At 33.4% G+C, this 13,223-nt stretch overlaps 1 protein-coding gene across 3 annotated transcripts in view; it reads left to right on the plus strand.

Moving 5' to 3' along the window:
* Positions 1 to 5,835: 5,835 nt before the first annotated feature.
* LOC143071692 (neuroglian-like) overlaps positions 5,836 to 13,223 on the plus strand; it is a 121,830-nt gene continuing 114,442 nt past the window's right edge. For all 3 annotated transcript variants that reach the window (XM_076246178.1, XM_076246212.1, XM_076246218.1), the window contains exon 1: positions 5,836 to 5,892. The gene's annotated coding sequence lies outside the window, so the exon portion shown is untranslated. The remainder of the gene's footprint in view (positions 5,893 to 13,223) is intronic.

Genomic DNA, 13,223 nt, shown 5'->3' on the forward strand with positions numbered 1-13,223 from the left:
CAAGCTATAAAGGGCCTAAAAATGACTTTTGTAAAACCATTCAAACATGAAAAACAACTGTCTTATCTATATCAAAAAACGAGAAATGAGAAACTCTTATGAACCACATCAATAAACGTCACAATTGAACAACAGGTTCCTGATTTGGGACAGGTGCAAACGTATGCAGCCAGTTTAATCGTATTAACAGGCACCAATATTCACCCTAACCTGCAACAGAAGTAACATAACAACATAGAAAGACACACCATAAAATATCAATTGAAATGGCTTAACTCAATTAAAAGACATATTAACAAAAACAAGTAAACACACATTTTGTTTAGATGCTTATTGTTCATAAAAATATGAAGTTGCATATTTTTTTTTATAACAAACCGCAATACAGATCATGTTCTTTCTTTCAATAGATACAGATATAGAATCAGGGTTTATAATCCCTATTTGTTGTAAATCTTAAACACCTTAAAATTGAAATATACGTGATGCTATTGTATTTTCCCATATTAAGTGAATACGTTGATTATTTTGTAGTTGTTTTTGTTTTCTTCTGTCGTGTATGTTTACACATTTGTGACTGTCTTTTCGTGTTGTTCGGAGATTTTTAATATGTTCTTAAGTTCATTTTATTCTTTTTAACTTACATTTTGTATAGCCGCTAGTAAGGTGTTACTTAATTTGAGTCTCCGTTTCTATTGCATTTTCAAATATTTTGGCTTTTAACCTCACTTAATTAGCATTAAGTGCTGTTAATTTGCACCATTTAAAAGCTTATACAATACTTGTACAGATATTATATTTTCCTTGCATAATTTCCACCAAATAAGTGTCTGTTACTTGTGTTTATAGATGTTTTCTTATTTTCCAATTAACAAAACGACATATAAAAATACACGAATAAGCGGTGATGCTAATTTGATTCAATTGGATTAAACTTGCAATGAACATTATAGTTTAGCAACTTTAAATAATGGTTTAAATAGTTATCAAAGGTAACATATCATACTGCATTACATGCGTTTCTTGAACACTCTGGTTTAGGATAGTAGAGACAAAATACACAAAGCCTGTGTTAACATCGACACTATTTGTCTGGTCATACTCTCTGAAAGAAAATATCCACCAGTAGTAGCATCGACCCAGTGGTTGTATAAAAAATCATCATAGATACCAGGCTAATAACTTTGATTTGTAAATAAAAGCAATAGTAGTAAACCGCTGTTCAAAATTCATAAATCGATAAAGAGCAAGAAAACAAGGGAAACACATCAACTATAAGAGGAAAACAACGAAACAACAGAATGAAGTGCAACAAAAAACAAACGACAATGCAAAATACATAGAAACTAACAACTGCCATTTTTCTGACCTGGTACAGGACATTTTAAGATTGTGGTCGGTTTATAATCCAGGTACCTTTGATAACTAATTGAACCTGGTTTTGAGGCTAGCCATATTGTAAAATTCATAAATATGACAATATCAAGATAGTTGATGGAAACATAGAAGTGCTGACTACTGGACTGGTGATACCCTCGGGGATTAATTCACCGACCATAGTGCCATCGACCCAGTGGTTGTGAAAGATACACAAAGTTTTTTTTTAATTTTGTTCGCCAGGCTCATTCAATCTCTTTTCTCTGGCTGTATTTTTTTTTCTATTTTATCAATTTTAAAATTGACCCATTTAATTCCTTCAATATGAGCATTGTGATTTTCCATTGGAACCTTCGTATCTCTTTATCTAATTTGAATGAAAGAGTGTATTTGCATCCCCCCACAGAGGAAACTTAAAGACCTCTAAATTAAAATGACCATGTATTAGGTTGCTTCATAGTAAGTAGTTTTGCACAAACGTGCATTTGTGTGAAAATGATTATTTGGACTAGTATTGTCCGTTTTTCTGTAATGTACAATTACATTATGTATTTATGCATTTATCTGTGTTGATTATTCTTATGTATGTTTGTACTGTATTCTTGTCACGTAGTGCTGTCATTTTAGCGATTTTTAAAACATTGTCTTATAAGAGTGAGCTATGGTTAGCCAAAGAAGCAGGTTCAACCCACCATTTTTTCTTAAAATGAACTGTTCCGAGTCAGGAATATAGCAAATGTTATCAAATAGTATGTTTCTTTGTATTACTTTTGTTGTCGTTCAGTTTTTCTGTTGTTTCGTTTTTACCTCTTATAGTTGATGTGGTTCCTCCGGTTTTAGTTTGTAACCCCGGATTTTTTCTCTTGATCGATTTATGACTTTTGAATAGCTGCAGTTTACTACTGTTGCGATTATTTAACTTCCAATTTATAGCATTTTGATAGTAGGTTCAAATAATTGGTTACAAAGCTTTGGTTTCTGATGATTACCATTTAATTGGTGTTAAAAAGTAAAATCACAAAAATACTGAACTCCAAGGAAAATTCAAAAAGGAAAGTCCCCAATCAAATGGCAAAATCAAAAGTTCAAACACATCAAACGAATGGATAACAACTGTCATATTCCTTACTTGGTACAGGCATTTTCTTATGTAGAAAATGGTGGATTGAACCTGGTTTTATAGCTAGCTAAACCTCTCACTTGTATGACAGTCGCATGAAATTCCATTATATTGTCACCGATGCGTAAATCAAACAAACAGACACAATAGGTAAAAATGTCAAAAATAGATGATAAATAATAAAAATATTATTTTTTTCTACATATTTCTTTTAAAAAAAACAGCGATCATATTGACAATCATCAAAAAGGGTTAAATTCGTTTCGAGAAACAGCCCAAGAAGAACAATAAACAAAATTTGACAGAAAACGTATAGTACGACTAGTGAGGACAATAGCTACTATAGCTTCTTGGATCGGTTGAGTTAGGCTGAACATTATCATATGCTTACCAATGTTTCATACTGTATAAAGGGAAATTACTCAAATAATTTAATTTTCAAACATCGTTATTATTGCTCTTTTATAAGCTATATATCTATTAAAAATTATCACTTGTACAATTGCTTAGATGCATGGTTTTAAAAATAAAGATTTAATTCTAATTCGCAACTTGGGACGGATTCGATTTTGTCTATGATTGTTTTTAGTTTTAATTAATAATAATTTTTAGAGTAGTAGGTAATTCATGTGTAAGAACTTCCACTTCGATATAGAAAATGACATGTTTTATCATATTTATGGTTGTATTTTACAAAAAAACAGAAAACTTTTGTTTGATGAATTTTTTTCTAACTTTGCCACATAAGGGGAGGCAACTCAAATGCAAGGGCAGATAATTCAGATTAAGGAACTTTTACAATAGAATGTGTTAGGAATTTACCTATTTTATAATGTAACAAGAAAACGGGTCCGGTGACCCCATTGTTTCTTTTTCTTAACTGAAAGCATACTATTGAAGCCATCTTCTCATATGTTATCTCAAAATTCTATGGTATAGATTACGCTTTTTTGCAGAAAATCGGGGTTTCTATGCATAATCTATACAAAATTTGTCAATTTTTAACACCGTGTAGCGTGACCCATTCTTTTTATATATTTTTTTTAAAAGCATTATAAAAACTACCTTTTGTCAAATTATTAAAAAATTCTATGGATTATAATTTAGACACCCCGTCTACCTTAAAAGTTAGATATTGATGCTAGACACTGACCATACCATCAATCCCAGACGATTTTGTAACGGTCATTAAAAGTAAAAAGGCATAGCTAAAAAAAGACGTTCACTCTACAAAAACAAGAAATACTGAACAGAAACAAAACCACCAAAGTTAACCACCTTAATGGTCATTTTACATCCTTTTATTCTCACGAGTTGAGGATGATGTGGCTATCACAGTATAAGACTTCTCAAAATATGGTCAACGTTAAAAACACCAGGCCCTACTCTTTTTTGTAAACAAACGTGGCAAACACCAAATATGCAAACACTGAAAATAGTCTGTTTAACACCGTTTACAAAAGGAGAGCAGCAAAGAAAGATTTCACCTATAGACCTGCTTCATTGGTATTTATTCGCCTCAACATCATGGGACACAGTATGTAAAATAATAGCATCCGTCATCATGAAGCCAGAGACATTTTATCTGAATAACAACACGGACTACGAAAGAAAAGATCGTGTGAGTTCAGGCTAATAATAAGATAGGGAATGGAAATGGGGAATGTATAAAAGAGACAGGAAACCGAACAAAGAGCGGAAAACAGCCGAAGGTCTCCAAATGGTCTTCAACAAAGAGAGAAATTCCGCACCAGGGGGCGTTTTTCATGCAGCTAGCCCCTACAAAAAATGTGCAATAATAGTATAACGATCAAGGAACTAGAGCACTTACAGATGTGGAGCAATGGACCTTGTTTCTCTTGATTTTTTTAAAGGCTTTTGATAAAGTCCTGCAACCGTTGCTAATTGGAAAATGCGACTTACACAGCATGAGAAAATAATAAACGCAAGTGTGTAGCCAACTTCACATCTCAAAGAACACACCAGGTCCTACGTGAAAGGACGAAACCATCAACATCCTTGGTTCATATACGTCCAGTGGAAATTTCCTTTCTCTTGATGATATAAATTAACGACCAACCGGAGCTAATCACGTTAAAGGCCAGTTGATCCTAAAGATTCCCAACATGGAGTATAATTGTTTTGTGTTGGGCCTGGTAGCGTAAAAGAACTACGAACTAATAAGAGTACATTTAGCATCGGAATTACCCCCCCCCCTTTTTTCCTCTCTTCCAAATGCACGTGACTGCTTCATAATTCAAACATCATACACAGCCTAACAGACGACCCTCTTTAACAAGGGTTTAAGGCTGGCCATATGTGCATACACCCAGTCAGCACTTGGATGTAAGAAAAGAAGATTTCAAAAGTGAAATTACTATAGTTGCTGTAAATGGCGCCGCAGGTCTTCTGTTAACTTATCAGTCCAAAATAGTGATTTGCAGCCAGCCGTGATATACAAAACAGACAAAATATCTTTGAATATTCATGCCGGCGGCAAATTCGGATTCATTTTATGGTTATTATCCATTTATTATTGTATTTACAAGATTATTGACGTTCCTTTTTAACGAGAAGAGCTGGGAAAGTAATCTTGCCGGACGATTACAATATCACTGACATCAGGGATGGATCCAGCCATATTTGAAAAAGGGTTCCAACCCAGAAGAAAGGGGGATCGAGGGGACCCCCATTTGTTCCAAATTATTCATTGTGTCCATTCAAACACATTCGACGTATAAGAGGGGCTCCATTCCCCAAATTCCCCCTTTTCCCCTATCCACAGGGCCTGGATTCGCCACCAGATTTATGTTAATACAAAATATGGTAGAAGAAGAAGAATGCAGTGAGCATGAATAATATTACGGTGATGTATATGGTAGTACAACGGGAAATATTGAAATGTTTCAATTTCAAATATTCGACATGGAAGTTTTAGTTTTCTAGAACCTCAAAGTAAATGGTTGTGATCACAGTCAAATTATACTGTTATCACATGCCTTTGGTATGATAGACAATTTTGGAATCAGTTAATGCACAGATGTATGTAGTAGATTATATCTATACTCATGGTGTGACAATTTTTCTAGCTATTCCATATATATATCATATGAATCATTGGTTGAATATATACAGGTCTACAACTACAAATAATTTAACTAACATATTTAAAAAAAAAAATTAGAAACATAACTCAATGATTCAACTAACTGAAATAGAAGTAGATATGATGGGATTGTAATCCCAATCCTTCAATGATCCATGGCAACATTTATTAAAAAAAGTGTTTGAAAAATAGCGCGAGAATTTACGGAAATTTTACACGTTTATGCCGTAAAATTTTGTTGATTAGATTTACATGCTCTCCAAAGCAGCCGATTTCTTCAAAATTCTTGGTAAGAAAACTTCTATGATGTTGTAATTTATTGTTGATAAATGAAATATTTAAAAGAACAAACTGAACGAGAAGTTGTTTATTCTTAGAGAAAATGGGAGCATAATGTATAGACCATGAGACCCCGTGAATTGTTTTGGATAGACTGTCTGCAACATTCCAGTGAAACGACAGTCACAGCGAATCATCTGTTGACTGCATTGCTCCATGATATCCGAGCACGGCGATGGTTCATTTGCGCTTAGTCGTGTAACTCTTGGTAACGAACCACGCTGAGCAGACAGTTTGTTTTGACCAACATACTGATAAAATAATAAACATCATTATGTCGGAGCGTCTTTTTACCACAGAACACCGCAGAATACCACAGAACACCACAGAATACCACAGAACACTAAAAATATACCACAGAACACTTAAAATATACCACAGAACATAAGAACAAACAGCAAAACAACTTAAATATGCAACATAACATTAAAATAACTCAACAAAATGCATGAACGAATATTAATTAGACGGTAAATCTAAATTTCATTACCGATCGCAAACCGCATATCGCTGAACAGCGCAATTTGTTTTTATTTTTTTCTATTTATCGAATTAATTGTGACCTTAATATATTTTTTTAGTTATTAATGCCAAAAATTATATCAAATTAAAGTTTAAAATATCAAATATATCTACATTGAACACACCGAACAGAAAAGGAAAGTCTATAAGATGACAACTCCACAACCACCGTCATCAACACCTCATATATATTTTTTATTCATTTTCTTCTTATTATTATCAGAGACATATATATGTCTCTGTTATTATATATAAATAGTTATACCAAAAATAAGACAAGAGACAAATATCAAAATCTAACCGACGGAAAGAGATTGAGGACTTTGATTGATTACTTATTGTGAATATATCTAAATTTTATTTAAAATGCATAAAGTTCCTGTAGTACGATTTTAATCAATTATCATGCAATATCTTTGAATGGGTCATGTTTTTTACATACTTATACAATTCATTTTTGTTTTGAATAATACTAGTAAAACAAAAGTCTATATTATGGTCATTATTAAGAGTAATTTAACAAACACAACCCCACTAATGAGGTTGTCAAAAATTGAAAAGAACGGATGGCTTCTATAATTCAACCACGCTGTCAAAAGAAATGGAAATTTAAAAGAAGTCCTACATAACTTTTTGTTTTTTTAGCAATGTCCCCAATGAAGTCATTTCACATTTTGGTTCTGTTAGCGACGTCTCAAATCTTGGGTTAAACAATGGAAACGTGGAACCATAAAGTACTGGAATCACAATTTCTTCCTGTAAATGTTATTGGATCATCTTTTACTTCCGATAAAAATAATTGGACAATATTTTATTTCCTGTTAATATCATTGGTCAAATTTTCGATTGGCTCCAAAATTGAAAGATATTGATCAAAGGGTATATATTGATAGAACAAGAAATAATTTCCAAAAATCTTTCTAAATCTATTATAAAGTTTCAAAGTTAATCAGTAAAGTCAAAATGCCAAAACGCAAAATCTCGTACCTAAAAAGGTCGATTTTCTGGCCCTGTGGTGACTGCAGACAGAACTGCTCCAAGAACTCAGTACAGTGTGACTCTTGCAATTCATGGTACCACTATGACTGTCAACAGTTATCATTACAAGACATCGATTTCTTGGTAACATCCAGCTGTTCCACGTTCTGTTGTTTGACCTATTTATTACCTACGCGTGTCAGGCTTTGTTAATTCAAAATGTTTATAGCACATAATTAATTGTTAATTGCGATTTATGATAAGTGATGGATTATCACATTTAACATATTTATCAACGACGCGTGTCAAGCTTAAAAGTTGTTAATTCATCATTCTTATTAAGTTACGGAACACACGATATGTTTATAAAATTTACAATTTGGTAATTTTATATTTTAAATTTTGACATTGAATTTGTTTTCTATTTATCACCGAGGCGTGGCAGGCTTTATTAATTCAAAATGTATATATATAGCACATTACTAATTGTTAATTGCGATTAATCATGGATTTTCAAATTTAACATATTTTTCAACGACGCGTGTCAAGCTTTGTTAATTCATCTTTCTTATTAAGTTACGGAATACAATATGTTTATAAAATTTACAATTTGGTAATTTTATATTTAAAATTTTGACATAGAATTTGTTTTCTATTGAACACCGAGGCGTGGCATTTATTTATTAATTTATTAATTCAAAATGTATATAGCACATTAGTAATTGTTAATTGCGATTAATCATGGATTATCACATTTAACACGGACCATTTAACATATTTATCAACGACGCGTGTCAAGCTTGGTTAATTCATTTTTCTTATTAAGTTCCGGAATATAATGTGTTAAGGAAATTTACAATTTGGTAACTTTATATTTTAAATTTTGACATTGAATTTGTTTTCTATACTATCAATCTGATATCATTACTTGTCTTTGGCAAAACCTTTCGGAACTCAATATTAATTGTGGGGGAGGGGGGATGAAATTAGGGTAATTAAGTGAACAGCAATGATAGATCTTTTTGAAAATATTGATGGTCCTTAAAAGGACCTTTGTAAAATCCATCAAATTGATGTATTACTCTAATTTTTCTTCATCCTCATCGCTGCTCAATTCTGGTAGGTTGTCGAGGGCGTCGTCCATTTGCCTGTCCTCCAATTGGTAAATTTCGTCAACCACCTTTAATTTTCTATACTGGTCACTAAGAACATAGGTTTCTTCTGACAATCTCTTCAATTCTAACATGCACTCAATTTGTTCATTGCGATCTGTAATTGCTGCCATGTTATCAAATAGTTTGTAAAATTCTTCATTCAATAGATAAATCTCACTATGGAGTTTTTCCAATAGAGTACGGTTATTGAACATATCCATCGTTTTTGAAGACTGATGACACTATATATCCAGATTCGATATTTATTGCAAACATTGGAATTTTGAGTAATATTCGATTTTAGTGATTAGGCACTTTGAGTAATAGAAAAAAAATCAATATTTCAATCATGAGCTAATGTCTATCAATCATTTCTAAAAAGTAATCTCAAACATTTTAATTAAAATCGGCCAACTGTTTGAAGTCCTTTAATTGTAGTCTTTTTTAAGTAAATTAATATTCCGACAAAGTGTCATAAAGTAAGACTGTTATTTCGATATTACGGTGTTTTTGTCCAGAATAAATGACAAATACAGCCTTAAACATCATAATATCGAAATAACGTCTGAAATGTATTTTTTTTCCCCTGCCCAATGAAACTGATAGAATTATAAAGTAAGACTGTTATTTCGATATTACGGTGTTTTTGTCCAGAATAAATGACAAATACAGCCTTAAACATCATGTAATATCGAAATAACGTCTGAAATGTAATTTTTTCCCCCCTGCCCAATGAAACTGATAGAATTATAAAGTAAGACTGTTATTTCGATATTACGGTGTTTTTGTCCAGAATAAATGACAAATACAGCCTTAAACATCATGTAATATCGAAATAACGTCTGAAATGTAATTTTTTTCCCCCTGCCCAATGAAACTGATAGAATTATAAAGTAAGACTGTTATTTCGATATTACGGTGTTTTTGTCCAGAATAAATGACAAATACAGCCTTAAACATCATGTAATATCGAAATAACGTGTGAAATGTATTTTTTTCCCCCTGCCCAATGAAACTGATAGAATTATAAAGTAAGACTGTTATTTCGATATTACGGTGTTTTTGTCCAGAATAAATGACAAATACAGCCTTAAACATCATGTAATATCGAAATAAGCCTTGTACTCTTTGACATTCATACAGCATAAATATTTGTTATCATTGTTTTTAATTACTCTCATTTGCTTTTATAGGCTGCTCAGAATGGTTTTGAGTCTCTTCGTTATGCCGCTCGACGAGAAGCAACCACAGTCTCCAATATGTCTCTACCAGATCTAACATGCCAGTCACTTGACCATTTGCCAGTGGATCCTGTCTCCATAATGTATATACAGAGTTTAGATATCAAAGACGTCGGAACACCACTTTATGCAAACAGCAATGGCAATTGTCTTTTCAACTCCCTTTCACTATTATTGTTTGGCCATGATCAGTCTGCTACTCAGTTACGTGTAATGACATGCATCAACATGTTAACCAACATTGACTTGTATACATCTCACCCTAACGCTTCCAATATATTGATGTTGTCCCCTACCTTTCGGGAATCGTGCATCCAATGTGCAACCGACAGGGCATGGTCGTCCGCATGGACCATAATGGCAGCTGCTGATGTCATTGGTAAGAATATCCAAACAATTTACCCACCAGTTTATGGTAAAGGTCATCTTGCATACCGCACGTTAAATACAACATACAACCCGCTTCACCTTCCACCATCAGGGTTATTAACTATAATGTGGACTCACACTAATTGGGGAATAAACGGTATGTGGACGCCAAATCATTTCGTCCCGCTAACAACCAGCACACCACAAAATACTACCCAACTGAATCAAAGTTTCACACCAACAAACCACAGCTCGCCGATTAAGACGAAAACATCAGAAATGTCAGACATTGGTGATTACGAATCAGTGACCGAGTCGATGAATTTTGTCGTGAATGAAACCATTTGTTCCTTACCCAATGCAAAACCGCCACCATCTCCAAAAGAGGAAGACACGCACACACACACAAACAAACGTAAATCAGTCTTCGACCTTCAATTTCCAACAAGAAAAAATTATATTGGTACAATTCTATGTGGTTTTCTCGATAATTGGTCTTACATTAATTTTTAGTCTGGTCCCAATTAAAGGCCAAGTCGATTGGGGTCGTAAGGACAATGAGTCGACACTAGATTGAAATTTTTAATTTGTTTGACTAATAAAGTTATATTATAGACATAATTAGCAATAACAACAACTGCAATGTCTGAATTGTTACTATTTAGGAGTTCTGTGGCATATTATATGTGTTCTGTGGTATATTTTTAGTGTTCTGTGGTATTCTGTGGTGTTCTGTGGTATTCTGTGGTGTTCTGTGGTAAAAAGACGCTCCCTCATTATGTTGTCTGGAGTTGAAACGTGGTTGAAACTCTCTGGCCAGTTCCTAATCAAATACATAGTTATGATCTCTTGAAAGGCTATTTTTTATTTTTTTGCTTTGATGCCTTCCTGCGATTTACAGAACCAGAAGACTTCAAAATCGAAGCAATAAAATAAAATAGCCTTTCTAGACTTTATTATCTTTAAGTGTTTAGACTAAATTATTTGGACTAGCCTGAGATTATAAATGACAGCCTGAGGTCCTTGCATGCCTCTCAGACATCTTATGGTCATCTTATGTCCTGGTCAACTCCCCATGACCATTTCCAACTGTTAGGTACTTCAAAACACTCATATGCTGTCTGCATCGTTAGCTACCAGTCATATACCCAGGAACATATATATAATAGAACATGACACTACCTAATTATAATAATATTTAGCGTATTTGAATTTTATTATCACACTTGTAATCTGTCGCTTCAGATTTGTCATAATCACATTCATTACAGATGGGTGCAGAATGCAAACTCAGGGGTGTGGAAATATTTGTTTTGAGCACTTGTCCCTGGGCAAGTAAAAATGTAAATTTTACTTGTCCGGTAAAAAAGTTACTTGCCCTGATGGTCCCAATAAATATTGTAGCATTTTATTGTAAGCTAATATATGATTCTTAGCACTGTTTTGCATCCCAAACAAATCAGTGAAATCAATTGGTTTATATGTGTAAAAATTTAGGAATGTTGGAAAGGGGTTTATAATATCAATGGGACAGAAACTCAAAAGCAAACCAACTAAATGAAATGACATGTAAAGGACAAGTTTGCAGCATTGTTTTTTAATAAAAATTGTAGCCAGTAGGTACACTACATATACTAAATTTAGAGGACAGTGACAGTCTTCACGCCGAGTGGCAGCCCAGGCTAGTAAAATTGCTCCCTGGCCTGTAAAAATCAGACCTACAGGCCAACAGAATCTAACTAAAAATTTTCAAAAATTGAGATGCGAGCCTGTAGATTTAGCAGTTCAGCGTGAAGACTGCAGTGAGTGAAGAAATGGAAACTAAATAATAGATTAACTAATTATTTCTATCAACTGACACACTTGGTTTTTTTCTTGGTAGTTGAACACTTCTATTTACCACTAAGACAACACATAAGGTTGCCTTTGATCTATAGATAAGACAAAAACAAAACTTATTATTTGAATTTCTGTCCAAGGGGTCATCTGATATTCATGATGTCTGATATTTTTGCTTCAGTATTTTTTTTTTATATACACCATGACCATCTCCGTTTGCATTTCATCTTTTCAACTTGACTCGTCATTCTTTTTGTCTTGCTTGTCCAATGTTTTATTTTAAAAGTATTCATCAATCTGAATCTCCATTCAAAATCTTAAACAATGACACTTCCGTGTGTATAGTAAATAAAACATAACTGACAATCCCGGGTCAATGGATAAAGCCAATGCAATATTACGCGACTCGGGTTTGCATACTTATTTTTACTAATTTTTGTAATCCATCTATTTCCAGAGTTATGTAATATTTTTTGTCATGAACATTGATGTTTATACTTAAATATATGTTTTTACTTGCTGATTATTGGTTTCTTTTACATAAATTAAACATCTTTATACGTTTTGAAATTAATCCTATATTTTTGCTGAATTTGAACTTATTTAACTTGTCCACGGGCAACCAAGACAAAAATAATTACTTGTCCGGGTGTTAAAATGTACGAGTCGGGCGAGTCGGGCATAGCATTTCCACACCCCTGCAAACAGGGTAATAAAAAAATGGCCCTGAAAGCCATCTCAGATACTGTGAATTTCTCAAACCAGTATAGAGAAGGCCGTTACATGTAGTTTTCTCGTTTTAATTGTTTTACATTGTCATTTCGAGGCCTTTTATAGCTGACTATGTGGTATGGGCTTTGCTCATTGTTGAAGGCCATACAGTGACCTATAGTTGTTAATTGCTGTGTCATTTTGGTCTCTTACAAGTGGAGAGTTGTCTCATTAACAATCATACTACATCTTCTTTTTTTATAGATCACTTTACATCAAATTAGTTACACTTACAAATGTATACTGATAATTTAATTTGAAAATGTCTCAGCTTCGAAACGAGCCATCCCAGACACATATCTAAGTTTACAGTATGGCATACGCTACAGTACAGAAGAAAACGTTACCATTTACTACAGCTCGAGTGGATTTTGCTTTGTCCACCGGCCCACCATGGACATGGGCAC

The sequence above is a fragment of the Mytilus galloprovincialis genome, chromosome 1, assembly GCF_965363235.1.
Source record: "Mytilus galloprovincialis chromosome 1, xbMytGall1.hap1.1, whole genome shotgun sequence".
NCBI classification, from domain to species: Eukaryota; Metazoa; Mollusca; class Bivalvia; order Mytilida; family Mytilidae; genus Mytilus; species Mytilus galloprovincialis.